Source organism: Pinus tabuliformis, chromosome 1_2 (genome assembly GCF_031772625.1).
Source record: "Pinus tabuliformis cultivar Carrire ecotype Pingquan chromosome 1_2, CPIR1, whole genome shotgun sequence".
Taxonomy (NCBI): Eukaryota; Viridiplantae; Streptophyta; class Pinopsida; order Pinales; family Pinaceae; genus Pinus; species Pinus tabuliformis.
Window position 1 is genome coordinate 564115694 of NC_142298.1, and position 15342 is coordinate 564131035.

The window sequence follows — 15342 nt, forward strand, 5'->3', positions numbered from 1 at the left end:
TGATCCACCAATGCATCGGACGGTTCAGATTTTCTGATGGAAGTGACTTCTCAACTTCCTCTCAGATGTATCTGCCCGGTTTTGCATCTTTCCTGGTGACTGAGGAAGATTCCGGCCACCATGCTGCCAGCTATCAAAATTTTAATTATTATTGGGCGCTTCCGCTTATTTTATTATTTTTTGTCCGATTTTTTTAAAATCAAATTTATGTTTAGTTACTAATGCTTCGAAGATTTAAAATAATGGATTACCTAATGTGTTTAAACTTGATTTACGTGACTTTCACTAAATGTAATTCTGTTCTTTTTAATTGTTTCAATTATCTTATTTTTTTAGCTAAACAACTCAAATTATAATCTAAACATATTAATTCAAAACATAAACCTAATAAAATTATATGTTAAAATAATAAATAGCAATATTTTTATATTCAGTCTGTTAATTAAAATTAATTAGATATATATGTGAGAGAGATATAAGGATTAAAATATTTTAAGAAAATCATCAATAATGATAAGGAAAAATGAAAATAAATTTGATGGTAGTAGTGTCTAGATTTCCGCATTTTTATAAAATAATATGTTAAAATAATAAAATATAATATATTATATATAGATTTTAGTGTGATTTTTTGGATTTTTTGGTGTGGAATTTAGCGGAAAATTTTGAGGTGAAATTTTGATTTGTGTTATTTAAACTGGTTTTTTCACTGTATATGTAGATTCATCACCCTTAAAAACTTTTAGGACACTTCGATTGGGTAGGGATTACCAATCAAGGTTGTGATTTGAATAAATTCCTGCCAAATTATAGAAAAATTAAACCGAAAAAATCTATAAAAAAACTTTCAAAAAATCTCACTAAAAACAACTTATCTAAACTATTATATTTTACATAATAAAAATAATAATAAATAATAAAAATAAATTTAATGATAATGCCAATATTTCTATATCTTATTATTTATGTTTATCATGTTCATCATGTTATTTATGATTTACCATATTGAGTGTAATTAATATGTGGAAATTTACACATAATATTATTTATACCTTATTATATTGATGAGTATAATTAATGTATACAATTTTACTTAAATTTAAATAATGTTAATATTTTATTTCGAAAATAACATAATTAATTTGTTTAGAAAATCTTCGGCAAAATCACATAATCAATCTTTTGTCGAAGCGTTTCCAACCAACCAGTGTGGTTCATCGTCAGGACAAGTTCAAGGAATGATCTGGCTAAGCTTGATTAAATAGAGTGTGCAGAGATCCGAACGGTTATATTGCAACGGCTAACCGAAACCTACTATTATTAGTTAATTGAATATAATAAATATAATGGTCATTATATTTATTAAAAATCTATATTTATTATTATTCTTAAATTAATTAATTCCAAATAAATAGTATTAAAATACTATTAATCTTTAGAATTTAGTTACAATGGTAATTGGTATTTAAAAATTAATAGTATTTTAATACTATTTATTTGGAATTAATTAATTTAAGAATAATAATAAATATAGATTTTTAATAAATATAATGACCATTATATTTAAACATTATATTTATTATATTCAATTAACTAATAATAGTAGGTTTCGGTTAATAATAAAATTATTAGTTTGACTAAGTCAAAATTAGCCGTTGCAATATAACCGTTGGGATCTCTGCACACTCTATTTAATCAAGCTTAGCCAGATCAGTCCTTCAACTTGTCCTGACGATGAACCACACTGGTTGTTTCGAAACGCGTCGACAAAAAATTGATTATGTGATTTTGCCGAAGATTTTCTAAACAATGTTATGGATCACAGAAGTCTAAATTCCTTAACATAATTAATGTATAAAATTTTACTTAAATTTAAATAATGTTAATATTATATTTCGAAAATAACAATCAATACCGATAACGAATAACTATAAAGAATAATGGAAATAAAGTTGATCGTAGTGCCTTCATATATGAGTTGCATTATGTTGTGTATAATTAATGTGTTAAGATTACTCATAAGGTTGTTAATGTTTTTATCATGTTGAATATAATTAATGTGTGAAGATTTGTCAATCATTTCATATCATTTTAAGTGTGAATATTTATGTATCATATGTTATATTTTGTTTTGACGATGGATTATATTAATTAGTTTTAAATGTTGATTAAATTTTAATAATGTAATTAATTTAAAAAATATTTATTTACATTATGGATCATAAAAGTTTAAATTTAATATGAAATACCGTGTTAAAATTAATATATTTAAAAAAATCAATAATAATAAAAATAATTTGATAATAATATTAAAATTTAAAAATCATGTTATTTATGGTTTATCATGTCCAGTGTAATTAATGTGTAAAAGTTTAAGCGTATTATGTTATTTATGCTAATTAATATATAAAAATTTACGCGTAATTTTATTTATATCTTATTAAATCAAATGTATGAAATTTCACATAAAAATTAAATAATATTAATATTATATTTCGAAAATGATAAATAACCATGATAACTAATAACTATAAAAAATATTTAACATAATGTGTGATGATTTGTGCATCATTGCAAAGATCTACGTATCATGTTATTAATGTCTTACCATATAGGTATAATTTGCCTTATAATGTTAAGTATAATTAATGTTTAGTATAATTAATATATGAAAATTTACACAAATAAAATAAAAATAATATAAAAAATGTTAATGTTGGTATTTATGTTGTTAATGTGTAAATTTAAATGAGAATAATTTTATCAGTAGATTTATTAAGTTGAAATTTAAAAATGTTTAGTCATGTGAAAAAAAATATATGTATATTTTGATATTAACGTTGTAAATTTTTGTTGTATTACAGTTTTTTAGAGGGTTAATTATATTTTTGCATTAAAAATAATTACAATAAACTTATTAAATGATATGAATTTATTTATGTATTTAAATTACTATTTCAAGAAAAAAATCTGCAATTTTTGCAAAAATTACATGGTTGGAAAACTTAAAATTTGTCATTGATGTGTACTGATGGTAGTGCACTAAGATTTATGGATTACAAATAATATTATTAATGTGTTTCCATAACTAGTGTGATTAACGTGTGAATATTTACATAAAAAACAAATAATACAAATAGTGCTATTGTTAATATAGGTCTAATATTATGGAATATGTATTATTATGAGTGAAAAATTAATGGTAAAAATGTGTTATCAGTGAGCGTTACTACTCAAAATAATCCAGAGAAGAATGAGTGTATTTTTTGGGCCTTAAATCAACTATGTAATTCGGCTTCTTGTCTGTTTGGGTTATATTAAATTTTGTATTATTTTGGTTTTAATAATTTAAAATATAATTAAATATATAAAATTAAAATAAGAGAAAAAGTAATATTTTGTGTTAATTTTCTTAATTAAAATAAATTATAATTATATATAAATACAAAATTAGAATTAATATATTTTAGGAAGAATTTTGATAATCATAAAAAAATAATAAAAATAAATTTTATTATAATTATTTATAAATACAAAATTAGCATTAATATATTTTAAGAAGGATCTTGATAATGATAATAAAAATAAATTTCTTAGTAGAGCTTTATGGATCTTGTTATTTTATGTGTAATCAATATTTAAAGATTTATACATTGATGTTATTTATACTTTATAGGTTTAGTGTAATTACTATATGAAGTTTTATGTTTAGTGTTATTTATGTTTTATTTTATTGAGTGTAATATATATATATATATATATATATATATATATATATATATATATATATATATATAATTAATATTATATATATGAAATTATATATATAGGTTTAGTTTAATTTATCAACGAAATAGTTTTTTTCATGGAAATCTGATTATTCAATTTCAAGCAAGAACGTGATTTTTTATTGCTTAAAATACGGTTTTAAATGCATAGATGGATTCAACGTAGTGAAAAACCCTTGGGGTACTTGAATTCTACAGATTAAACAACTTAAACTAATTTTTTTTTATATCTCTGCCAAATTTTGGTTAAAATTAATCAGAAAAAATGTCATGAAAATGACCATTTCTTCTATAAATTAGACTATGCCTAAAAAAATAAAAATAATGCTAATATTATATCTTGAAAATGACAATTAATAATGATAACTAATAAGGATAAAGAATAATGAAATTAAACTTAATGGTACTAGGGAATTTACAACGGTTAGTTAATATGTGAAGATTTATGTATCGTATTATTTATACATTGTGTGGATTTACATTAATAGACTTATATTATGCAGTTGTGTTACTAGGTTGTACTCTCAAGATGTTTAATGATGTGAAAGAAATGAACATTTTTTGTTTAAAATATTAATAATAATAACAACAACATAGATAGGTAGGCATGTTTATTTTGGAAGGCATAGTCTAACTTATAAAGGAAATGGTTTTTTTTACAACATTTTTTTTGGTTAATTTTAATCAAAATCTCTCAAAGATTTTTAAAAACATGACTTTAAGTTGTTTAATTTGTAGAATTTGACTTCCTAGTTTTTTTAGGGTGATAAATCAATTTATACATTCAAAAATGCATTTAAGCAACAAAAAACCACATTCTTGCTTGAAATTGCATCACTTTGTGGTGAAAAAGGTTGTTTTGTCTATAAGTTAGACTATGCCATTTTGGAATAGAGCTTATATAATTTTAGATTAATTATCAATATTTATTAAGTGGATTGTAAGGATTTAACCTCCATAGAATATTCTAGAATATTCTTAGTAGACTATGAATCAAAGGTTGAGATTTATCTTGAAGTAGTTATACCCTCTTTTCCATTTTAATTAAACCTATTAATTAAAAAGATGTCATATGAACATGAGTTATGGTAAGTATTAGTAACCCATGGTATTGGCCCATGGTATTGTAACAAAGCTTATTTACAAATTAGATATCTAAATGCTAGAGTAGGGGTGAATATCAATGGTTAAGAAACTTGTTACATTCTTTTGAAATAGATACATGTTTATGTTTAGCTCATACATTTGTTTTTTATAATAAATAACAAAATAATAATTTAAAGTAAAGTTATAATATAGTTAATTTTTATAATAGTGTTATTAATGCTTTACCATGACTAGTGTGATTATCATGTAAATATTCACATAAATAATAAATAAGACAAGTAGTGTTATTATTGAAATGTGTCATGTTATGGAGTAGTGCTATTTGATTTTGTTGCAAGTTGAGTGTTATTAAGGCTTGAAACAATAAATAAATAGTGTTATTAATGGGTTAAATATGTGCTAGTAATGTGTGTTGGTTGCTTAAAATAAAGGGGAAAAGGTAAAGCAAAAATAAATTTTGTTAACATTACACAACTCAATTGTCTTCTCGTGAGATGACTAAGTGCATTGGCACAATGGGATGTTATCTCCTCCACCTAGTTTCAAATCCCATGGGTGGGGCTTAAGGAGGGGGGGAGAGGGGCATCTTTGACCTATTGTGCTTCGTCTTGGTTCTTGCTAAGTCATAAATTCAAGGCTGTCTTGGCTCAGACATAAATTCAAGGCTCCCCCACCTTTGCAGAGTTTAGACTCTTGGTAAGTCTTAAATTCCCAGTGTATTTGGTTTATGAGTTGTTGGATATATTCTTGGTTATTGGTGTTTTAGTAGCATTAGTTAGGATTGATCAACAAGTTAATAATTCACCATTGTAAAAAAAAACAAAAAAAACAAAACAAAACAAAAAAAACAAAACAAAACAAAAAACTTTGCACAACTCAATTAGAGATATTATAAGATCGATCCATTTTTTGGGTCGAAAAGAAAAAATGTATTAACATAAAATTTTGACAAAACACACTATAAAGCCAACAACATGTGTTGTAGCTCATATTTTGCATCATATTTGTGTTGGACACGTGTTGTTATTGATGTCACATGTCAAAAACAAGATTGGGGATTTTGATTATCATTTTCTACGTACCAAAAACCTCCATATGACCATACTCCAATTTCCCCACTTCATTAGTGAGGCAAAGTATAGATAGAGAAAACAAACATACCACACAGATACTCATGACTTCCTTAGACTCTGTCCTTGCTTTTCCCCTACTTTGCAACTCACTCTTGTTCATGGTTTGGTTTGCAACATAGTCAAGGAAAAATTCATGACACAAAGTGGGATGTAGTTGTTTGCACAAACTGCTATCCCATAAGAGGTGGCCACTCAACTTAGATCAGTTCATATTGATGGATTGATCATATTGAACATTATAAAGTGTTTCAAAGAATGTTTGATTACTCTTGTCACCAAGAAAATTTTGGGTTTGGATATTGGAAGTGTTCCAGAGATCTCCAATTGTTTGTGATTTTTGATTTGGGAAGTCGAAGATGAAGATGTAGTTGATGCTGGAGGGGAAGTTTTTAGCTTGAAACGATGTGATGCCTGAGAGAAGTGAATTTCGATAACAACATTATTTGATGGTACTAGTCAACTTTAATGGTTTCTTTTCAAATTGTGGAATTAATTGAGATGTTTAGGAATTATCAAGGCAATATTAGAAGTTGTTTCTATAATATTTATGACCCAAAATGTTCAAGACAAGTCCTTTTCACAATGAATAAATTGAAGCTTAAAGAGACTTTGATCCAGGTGGATATTTGTGGCCATCCACCAAATCCACCAACTTAAAGCGCAGTTCTCCATCTTAACAATGTTTCTACATTATTTTGGGTCCTAAACTTTTGGAATTGTTTTGAGGCCCTAAATGATTTTTTGTTGATGTGGAAAGGGCCCAGTTGATAGTCGTAGGCTGTCACCTAGGCCCCAATCAAAATTTGTAATTCTTGGCTAGACCATTCCAGTAGGCTATAGAGCATGCCAAACATAGATTGTATGCAAAAGTTATGACCTTAAAAAGTTGATGTACTAGCTACACCCATTGGAACCCACAAGCCTTTTGGTGTTTCATCTTCTAGGGTTAGGTTTTTGGACCTCTATGGTTCTTGATTTATGTTAAGAGACAATTTTATCATCCTCTTGTGATAGCTTTTATGAATGAGCATGGAAACCATATATTTATATTCATAGATAGCTACCACCATTCTAGTCAGTTTGTGTTATTTGACCCATTGCACTCTCCCACCCTAGTGGAGTCTCAATTCTTGCTAAATCATAAATTCCTAGTATATCTATCTTACAGGTTGTTGGATGGAGTAGGCTCCTCCACCCTCATGGAGTTTCGACTCATGCTAAGTCTTAAAATCCTTGTATATTTGGCTTAAGAGCTATTGGATATACTATTGGTGTTATAGTAGCAGACATTAGGTGATCAACAAGTTACTTAATCACCATGGTAAAAAAACAAAAAACATTGCACAACTAAAATAAGGGTATTATATGATTTAATCCATTTTTGGATTGTTAAAACAATAATTTTATCAACATAAAAATAAAATTTTGGCTAAGACTGCCTCATTGAATTTTTACTCCTAAATATTTAGAATTAAGAATCATCGTTGACAAAACACATTATAAAGACAATAACATGTGTTGTAGCTCATATTTTGCATCATATATGTGTTGGACATGTGTTGTTATTGATGTCACAGACCAAGAATAAGACTAGGGGTTATGATTATCATTCTTTGTGTACCAAAATCCTCCATATTACCGTACTACAATTCACCCACTTCATTATAGAGGCAAATTATAGATAGATAGAATGAATATACCACACACATACTCATGACTTCCACCAGAGATAGAATCTTTCCTCAATTTTCGCCTACTTTGCAACTCACTCTTGTCCATTGGTTTGGTTTGCAACATAGCCATGGCAAAATTCATGACACAAAGTGGGATGAGATTGTTTGCACAAGTTGTTATCTCGGAAGAGGTGACCACTCCACTTAGATTAGTTCAGGTTGATGGATTGGTCATATTGAAAATTATAAATAACTGCAAAGAACATGTTCGACTACTCTTATCACCTAGAATATTTTGGGTTTTGATATTAGAAGAGTTCCAAAGGCCACCAACTATTTCCCATTACTGAGTTGCTAAGCAGAAGAGGAAGACGAAGTCGATGTTGATGGGGAATTTTTTTAACTTAAAATGAAGTGATGCCTAAGAGAAGTGAATTTTGATAATAATAAAAATTATTGGATTGTACCAATCAACTTTAATGGGTTATTTTCAAACTCTGGAATTAATTGAGATGTTTATGAATTACTGGGACAATATTAGAAGATCTTTTTGTAATATTTATGACCCATAATGTTCAAGATAAGTCCTTTTGGAAATGAAGAAACTGAAGCTTCAAGAAACTTTTCTTCTAGTGGATATTGGTGGCCTTCCACCTACTTCATTGGCTTAAAGCACAATTTTCCATCTTGGCAATTTTTCTACATTTTTCTAGGTCCTAAACCTTTGAGGAATTTTTGAGGCCCTAGACAATGTTTTTTTTGACATGAAAAGGGCCCAGGAAATAGTCATAGGCTCTCATCTAGTCCCCAATCAGAATGTGTAATTCTTTGTTAAACCTTTCCAACGAGCTACTGAGCGCAGCAAATGGACATTTTATGCAAATGTTATGACCTCGAGAAGTTGGTGTACCAACTAACCCCATTGGAACCCGCAAACCTTTTGGTGTTTCATCTTCTAAGGTTAGGCTTTTGGAATTATAGGTTTATTTTTTTATGTTAATATACCATTGTCTCATCCTCTTGTGATAGGTTTTACGAATGCTCATGGCCTCCATGGGCCTTTCCATTTAGAGATAATTTCCACCATTCTAGCTAGTCCGTGTTCTTTGGCCCATTATGCTTCCCCACCCTTTTGGAGTATTGGCTCTCGCTAAATCATAAATTATTGGTATATCTAGCTTACATACTATTGGATGGAGTAGGCACCCCCACCCTCGTGGAGTTCAGCTCTTGCCGAGTCTTAAATTACTGGTATACTTTACTTACAATCCATTGCATATACTATTGTCGTTATAGTAGCAACTGCTAGGTTTTATCAATGAGGTACTGATTCACCATGGTGAACAAAAGAGCATTTCACAACTAAATTAGGGGTATTACATGATTGAATCCATTTTTTGGTTGAAAACAATAATTTTATCAACATAAAATTGCAATTCTGGCCAAGATTTCTTGATTGAATTTTTACTCATAAAGATTTATAATTAATAATTATTATTGACAAAACACATATAAAGGCAATAACACATGTTGTAGCTCATATTTTGCATCATATTTGTGTTGAACATGTGTTGTTATTAATGTCACTAGTTAGGAATAAGATTGGGGATTGTGATTATTATTTTTAATGTACCAAAAAGCTCTATATCACAATACTCCAATTTCCCAACTTCATTACTAAGGCAAAGTATAGATAGAGAAAAAATATATATGACACACATACTCATGGCTTCCTCCAGAGACAAACTCTACCTTTTCTTTTCCCCTACTTTGCAACTCACTCTTATTTATTTCTTTAGTTTATAGCATAGACATAGAAAAATCCATGACACAAAGTGGGATGAGGTCAATTGCACAAGCTTCTACCCCAGAAGAGTTGTTCATTCCACTCAAATGAGTTTATATTGATGGATTGGTCATATTGAATATTATAAAGCACTGCAAAGAATGTTCGACTCCTCTTTGGCATTGAGAAACTTTTGGGTTTGGGTATTGGAAGTGTTATGGAGGTTACCAATTGTTTCCCCTTCCTGAGTTGGGGAGAAGAACATGAATATGAAATTGATGTCGGTGGGGAAATTTCTCAACTTTAAATGATATGATGCTTGAGAGAAGTGAAAGTTAATAACAACATTATTGGATGGTACCAATCAACTTTAATGGGTTCTTTTCAAACTGTGGAATTAATTGAGATGCTTATGAATTACTAGGACAATATTAGAAGATGTTTCTATACTCTTTATCACCTAGAATGTTCAATAAAATTCCTTTTGGCAATGAATACATTGAAGCTTCAAGACACTTTGATCCGGGTGGATATTGGTGGACATCCACCTACTCACTAAATCAAAGTGTAGTTCTCCATCTCGATATTTTTTCTAAATATTTTGCGGGTCCTAAACTTTTGGGGCCATTTTGAGGCCCTAAACGATGTTTTCTTAACGTGGCAAGGTCCTAGGTGATAATGATAGGCTTTCTCCTAGGCCCTAATCTAAATGTGTAATTACTGGCTAGATCTTTCCAACCGGGTACCAAGCACACCAAACATAGATTGTATGCAAAAGTTATGACCTCGAGAATTCGATGTACCAACTAACCCCATTGGAGCCCATAAACCTTTCGGTATTTCATATTATAGGGTTAGGTTTTTGGATGTCTAGTGTCCTTGCTTTATGTTAAGATACCATTCTCTCATCCTATTTTGATCGCTTTTATGAATGTGTGTAGCCTCCATTTCTTTCTTTTTAGAGATAGCTACCACCATTATAACTAGTAATGTGTTATTTGGCCCATTGTGCTCACCCACTCTTGTGGAGTTCGACTCTTTCTAAGCCATAAATTTATGGTATATCTAGCTTACAAGTTGTTGGATGGAGTATGTTCCCTCGCCCTCGTGGTGTTTTTGCTCTTGCTAAGTCTCAAATTCCTTTTATATTTGGCTTAAGAGCCATTGAATATACTATTGGTGTTATAATAGCAGCCGCTAGGTTTGATCAACAAGTTACCAATTCACCATAGTAAAAAAAAACATTGGAAAACTAAATTTTGGGCATTCTTTGATATAATCCATTTTTGGGTTGAAAACAATAATTTAACATAAAATTACAATTTTTTTCCAAGATTTCCTCATTGAATTTTTACTCATAAATATTTAGAATTAAGAATCATTGTTGAAAAAACACATTATAAATCCAATAACATGTGTTTTAGCTCATATTTTGCATCATATTAGTGTTGGATATGTGTTTTTATTTATGTCACTAGTCAAGAATAATACTAGGGGTTCTGATTATCATTCTCGGTGTACCAAAAACCTCCATATGACAATAATCTGATTTCCCCACTTCATTAGTGAGGAAACGTATAGATAGAGAAAACAAATATATCACACTCATACCCATGGCTTCCACTAGAGATAGACTTTCTCCTCGCTTTTCCCCTTCTTTGCAACTCATTCATCATTGGTTCAGTTTGCAACATAGCCATGGAAAAATTAATGGCACAAAGTGGGATGAGGTCATTTGCATAAGATGCTACCCTATAAGAGGTCACCACTCCACTCATACCTATTCAGATTGATGGACTAGTGATATTAAAAATTATAAAGAACTGCAAAGAATTTTTTACTACTCTTGTGACCAAGAAACTTTTGGGTTTGGATATTGGAAGTGTTCGAGAGGTCACTAACTATTTCCAACTCCTAAGTTGGGAGCATAAGAGGAAGATGAAGTTGATGCTAATGGGGAAAATTTTCAACTTGAAATGATGTGATTGTTGAGATAAGTGAATTTCAATAACAACATTATTGGATGGTACCAGTCAAATTTAATGGTTTATTTTCAAATTGTGGAATTAATTGAGATGTTTATGAATTACTAGGAGAATATTAGAAGATGTTTCTATAATAATGATGACCTAGATTGATCAAGACAAGTATTTTTGGCAATGAATACATTGAAGCTTCAAGACATCTTATTCCATGTGGATATTGTTGGCCATCCACCCACTCCACTAGCTTAATGCACAGTTCTCCATCTTGGAAACTTTTCTACATTTTTTCAAGTCCTAAACTTTTGGGGCCATTTTGAGGCCCTAAATGATGCTTTGTTGACATGCAAAGGGACCAAGAAATAATCATAGGCTTTCACATGTTTCCCAATCAAAATGTGTAATTCTCGGCTAGACCTTTCTAATAGGTTACTAAGCACGCCAAACAATTATACAAAAGTTATGATCTCAGGAAGTTGATGTACCAACTAACCCCTTTAGGACCTGTAAACCTTTTGGTGTTTCATATTATAGGGTTAGGTTTTTGGACCATTAGTGTTCTTGATTTATGTTAATATACAATTCTCTCATCCTCTTGTGATAGATTTTATGAATGTGTGTGGTCACCATCTCTTTTTGTTCAGAGATAACTACCACCATTCTAGCTAGTTTGTGTTCTTTAGCCCATTTTTATCCCCCACTCTCGTGAAGTCTCGACTCTTGGTAAGTCATAAATTCTTGGTATATATGGATTACAATTTGTTGGATGGAGTAGGCTCCCCCACCCTCATGGAGTTTTGGCTCTTGCTAAGTCTTAAATTCTTGGTATATTTGGCTTATGAGTTGTTGGTGTTATAGTAGCAACTGTTATGTTTAATCAACAAGTTACCAATTCACCATGGCTAGCATAACTCAGTTAGGATTATTATATGATTGACACCATTTTTGTTTGAAAATAATAATTTTATCAATATAAAATTAGAATTTTGGCCAATATTTCCTTGTTGAATTTTTATTCATAAATATTTATAATTAAGAATCATTGTTGACAAAACACATTATAAATCCAATAACATGAGTTGTAGCTCATATTTTGTATCATATTTGTGTTGGACATGTGTTGTTATTGATGTCATAGGTCAGGAATAAGATTTGGGGTGGTGATTATCATTCTTTATGTACTGAAAACCTCCATATGACCATACTCCATTTTCCCCACTTCATTAGTGATGTAAAGTACACATAAAGAAAACAAATATACAACACACATGCTCACGGGTTCCAATAGAGACAAACTTTGTCCTCACTTTTCCCCTTCTTTGTAACTCACTCTTGTTCATTGGTTCGGTTTGCAACATAGCCAAGGAAAAAATCATGAAACAACATGTGATGAGGTTGTTTACACAATATGTTGCCCTAGAAGAGGTGGTTACTCCACTTATATCAATTCAAATTGATGGATTGGTGATGTTGAGAATTATAAAGCATTACAAATACTTTTTGAGTGCTCTTGTCACTAAGAAACTTTTGGGTTTGGATATTGGAAGTATTTTGGAGTCACCAATTGTTTCTCATTCCTAATTTTTGGAGAAGAAGAGGAAGATGAAGTTGATGCTAATGGGGAAAATTTTCAACTGGAGATGACATGGTGCTTGAGAGAAGTGAATGTCAATAAAAACACTATTGGATGGTACCAATCAACTTTAATGGGTTCTTCCCAAACTATGGAAGTGTCGCAACCAATGTCGGAAGTCAAGAAGTAGTGTGGATTCATAAGCTACTTGTTGGGCTATTTGATCAAGATTTTGAGACAATCTTGATACATTGTGATAATCAATGTTGTGTTAAGCTTTCAGACAATCTGGTATTTCATGACAAGTTGAAGCACATTGAGATAAAATATCACTTATCTGAGACATGGTGAAAAAGGGAGCAATGAAGCTCTAGTACATATCCATAGATGAGTTGATTGCATACATTATCATTGAGCCTTTTCCTAGAGTGAAGTTTGTATACATCATATACAAGCTTGGTATGATGCAGAATTAATTCTTCTTCTTACAGAGGGAGCTTTCATGTTTTTGAGGGATTAGATAGAAATTCTCCCATGAGGTGATGTTGATTTGATTAGTGGGGGAATGATACATTCACCCATACAACCATGTTGATTTGGCTAAGGGTGAATGGTCCAAGGAAGGAATTATTCAATTGGAGCCATGATGATTTAGCATCCATAGGATCAAGCTGATTTTATTAGGGAAGAACGATACATTCACCCAAAGAAGAAATGCCAATTTGGCTAGGCCATGCTAACTTGGCCAGGGGGTGAATGGCCTAGGGGAAAACATCTCCCATGAGGTCATGTTGATTTCACTAGGGGAGATTGATACATTTACACTTGGGGCCATGTTGATTCGGCTAGGGGTAAATGGCCCAGGATACTCACATTGTTATGACAACCCACCCCACATTTACTCACTTTTATAAGCTATCCAGGGTAAACATGAGCCAACATCCAAGTTCTAGTTATGGAAGTGGGGTCTACAAACCAAAAACATATTGTAAAATCCCAGGAGCACCACATATGTTGATGATCTTTCCCTGAATTGGAACTAACATTTTCCTACTCCTACATCCCAGTTGCATGTATTCCAAGTTATGCATACGGTTGGAAAGCTCCAGCCATATGAACAGACCTTCCTCTGTGTAGTTGTAGCTAGAATCTCTAAGTTCGGAGGGTACATATACCAACTCAGATTTAAATTTTCAGGGCTAGCTACAATCCAGCTACCCAAACAACCAAAAATTTCTAGAATTCAATCTAAAATGGTAATAGGTTAGTAATATGAATATAAACGCTAGGTCTTGCTCAAAAATTTCCAAACACATGGTAACATTTTGTCAAGCACATGGTAAACATCATAATCTATAGGTTATGAATGCAAATATATTCAATGTCTTCTTAACTTCATTATGGAATCATCAAGAAGGCTAAATTCTCTCTCAACTAGCTAGAACAACACTTGTTGGCCCGTGCATTCATATAGCATTCAATAACTTATCAAACCATAAGAAAGATCCATAAAAAGAGCACATTATACAACAAAATGTATCATACATATAACCAAAATTTGACCAGAATAAATCCATGACAAACCAGTCATAAAATCAACACAATAACCCGTACAAGTGCTCATTGATCTCAATAAGAAATAACACATAATAACATATGCATAAATCCAACCAAGTCAGGGACTTCCATGTAGCACTCGACCATAGATTGGGTTGAACCATATCTCTCTTTCATCTGATTTCCCCCATACCATATTGTAAGCATGAATGTGGGATCATATGGGTTAAAACAAAATAGAACCAACCAAAGATTCCAAAGGTTAAACCATCTCAACCCTCAACCACAATGATTTCACCTAAACTAGTCTAGAAATCACTAGCACCAAACAAGCTTAGATGCCTCCAACTTTCTTCACCATACCCAGAGGACTTCTCATGTCTCCACCCATCCATCAAGAGTTCCAAGATAAATCCCATCTCCACCCTCGACCCTTGGGAATTTTCCAGAGACCACCTCACCAGGATCCAAACTCTATTGGTCGTCCAAATCTTAATCACAACAAGGATCCCACTACACCATGGATATCTAGGAAATGTCAAGGAAAGTATGAAACCAATGTCAATCCAGGAAAATCCCATGCCAATGATAGAAAGTAAACCAAATAACCAAATGCATTTAGCATGCATTCAAATCTTGGCAATGAAATCACACATGCAGCTTGTTACCTGCAATTTTCTCCCGTTGTAGCTACTTTTCCAACCTTTTATTTCATTGCCCACGAATTCCTTTTCTTGCTTGCT

At 31.0% G+C, this 15342-nt stretch overlaps 1 pseudogene; it reads left to right on the forward strand.

Annotated features, from left to right (window-relative positions):
- The first annotated feature begins 7829 nt into the window (after positions 1-7829).
- The window catches only part of LOC149206856 (eukaryotic translation initiation factor 3 subunit H-like), a 249405-nt pseudogene continuing 241892 nt past the window's right edge, over positions 7830-15342 (forward strand).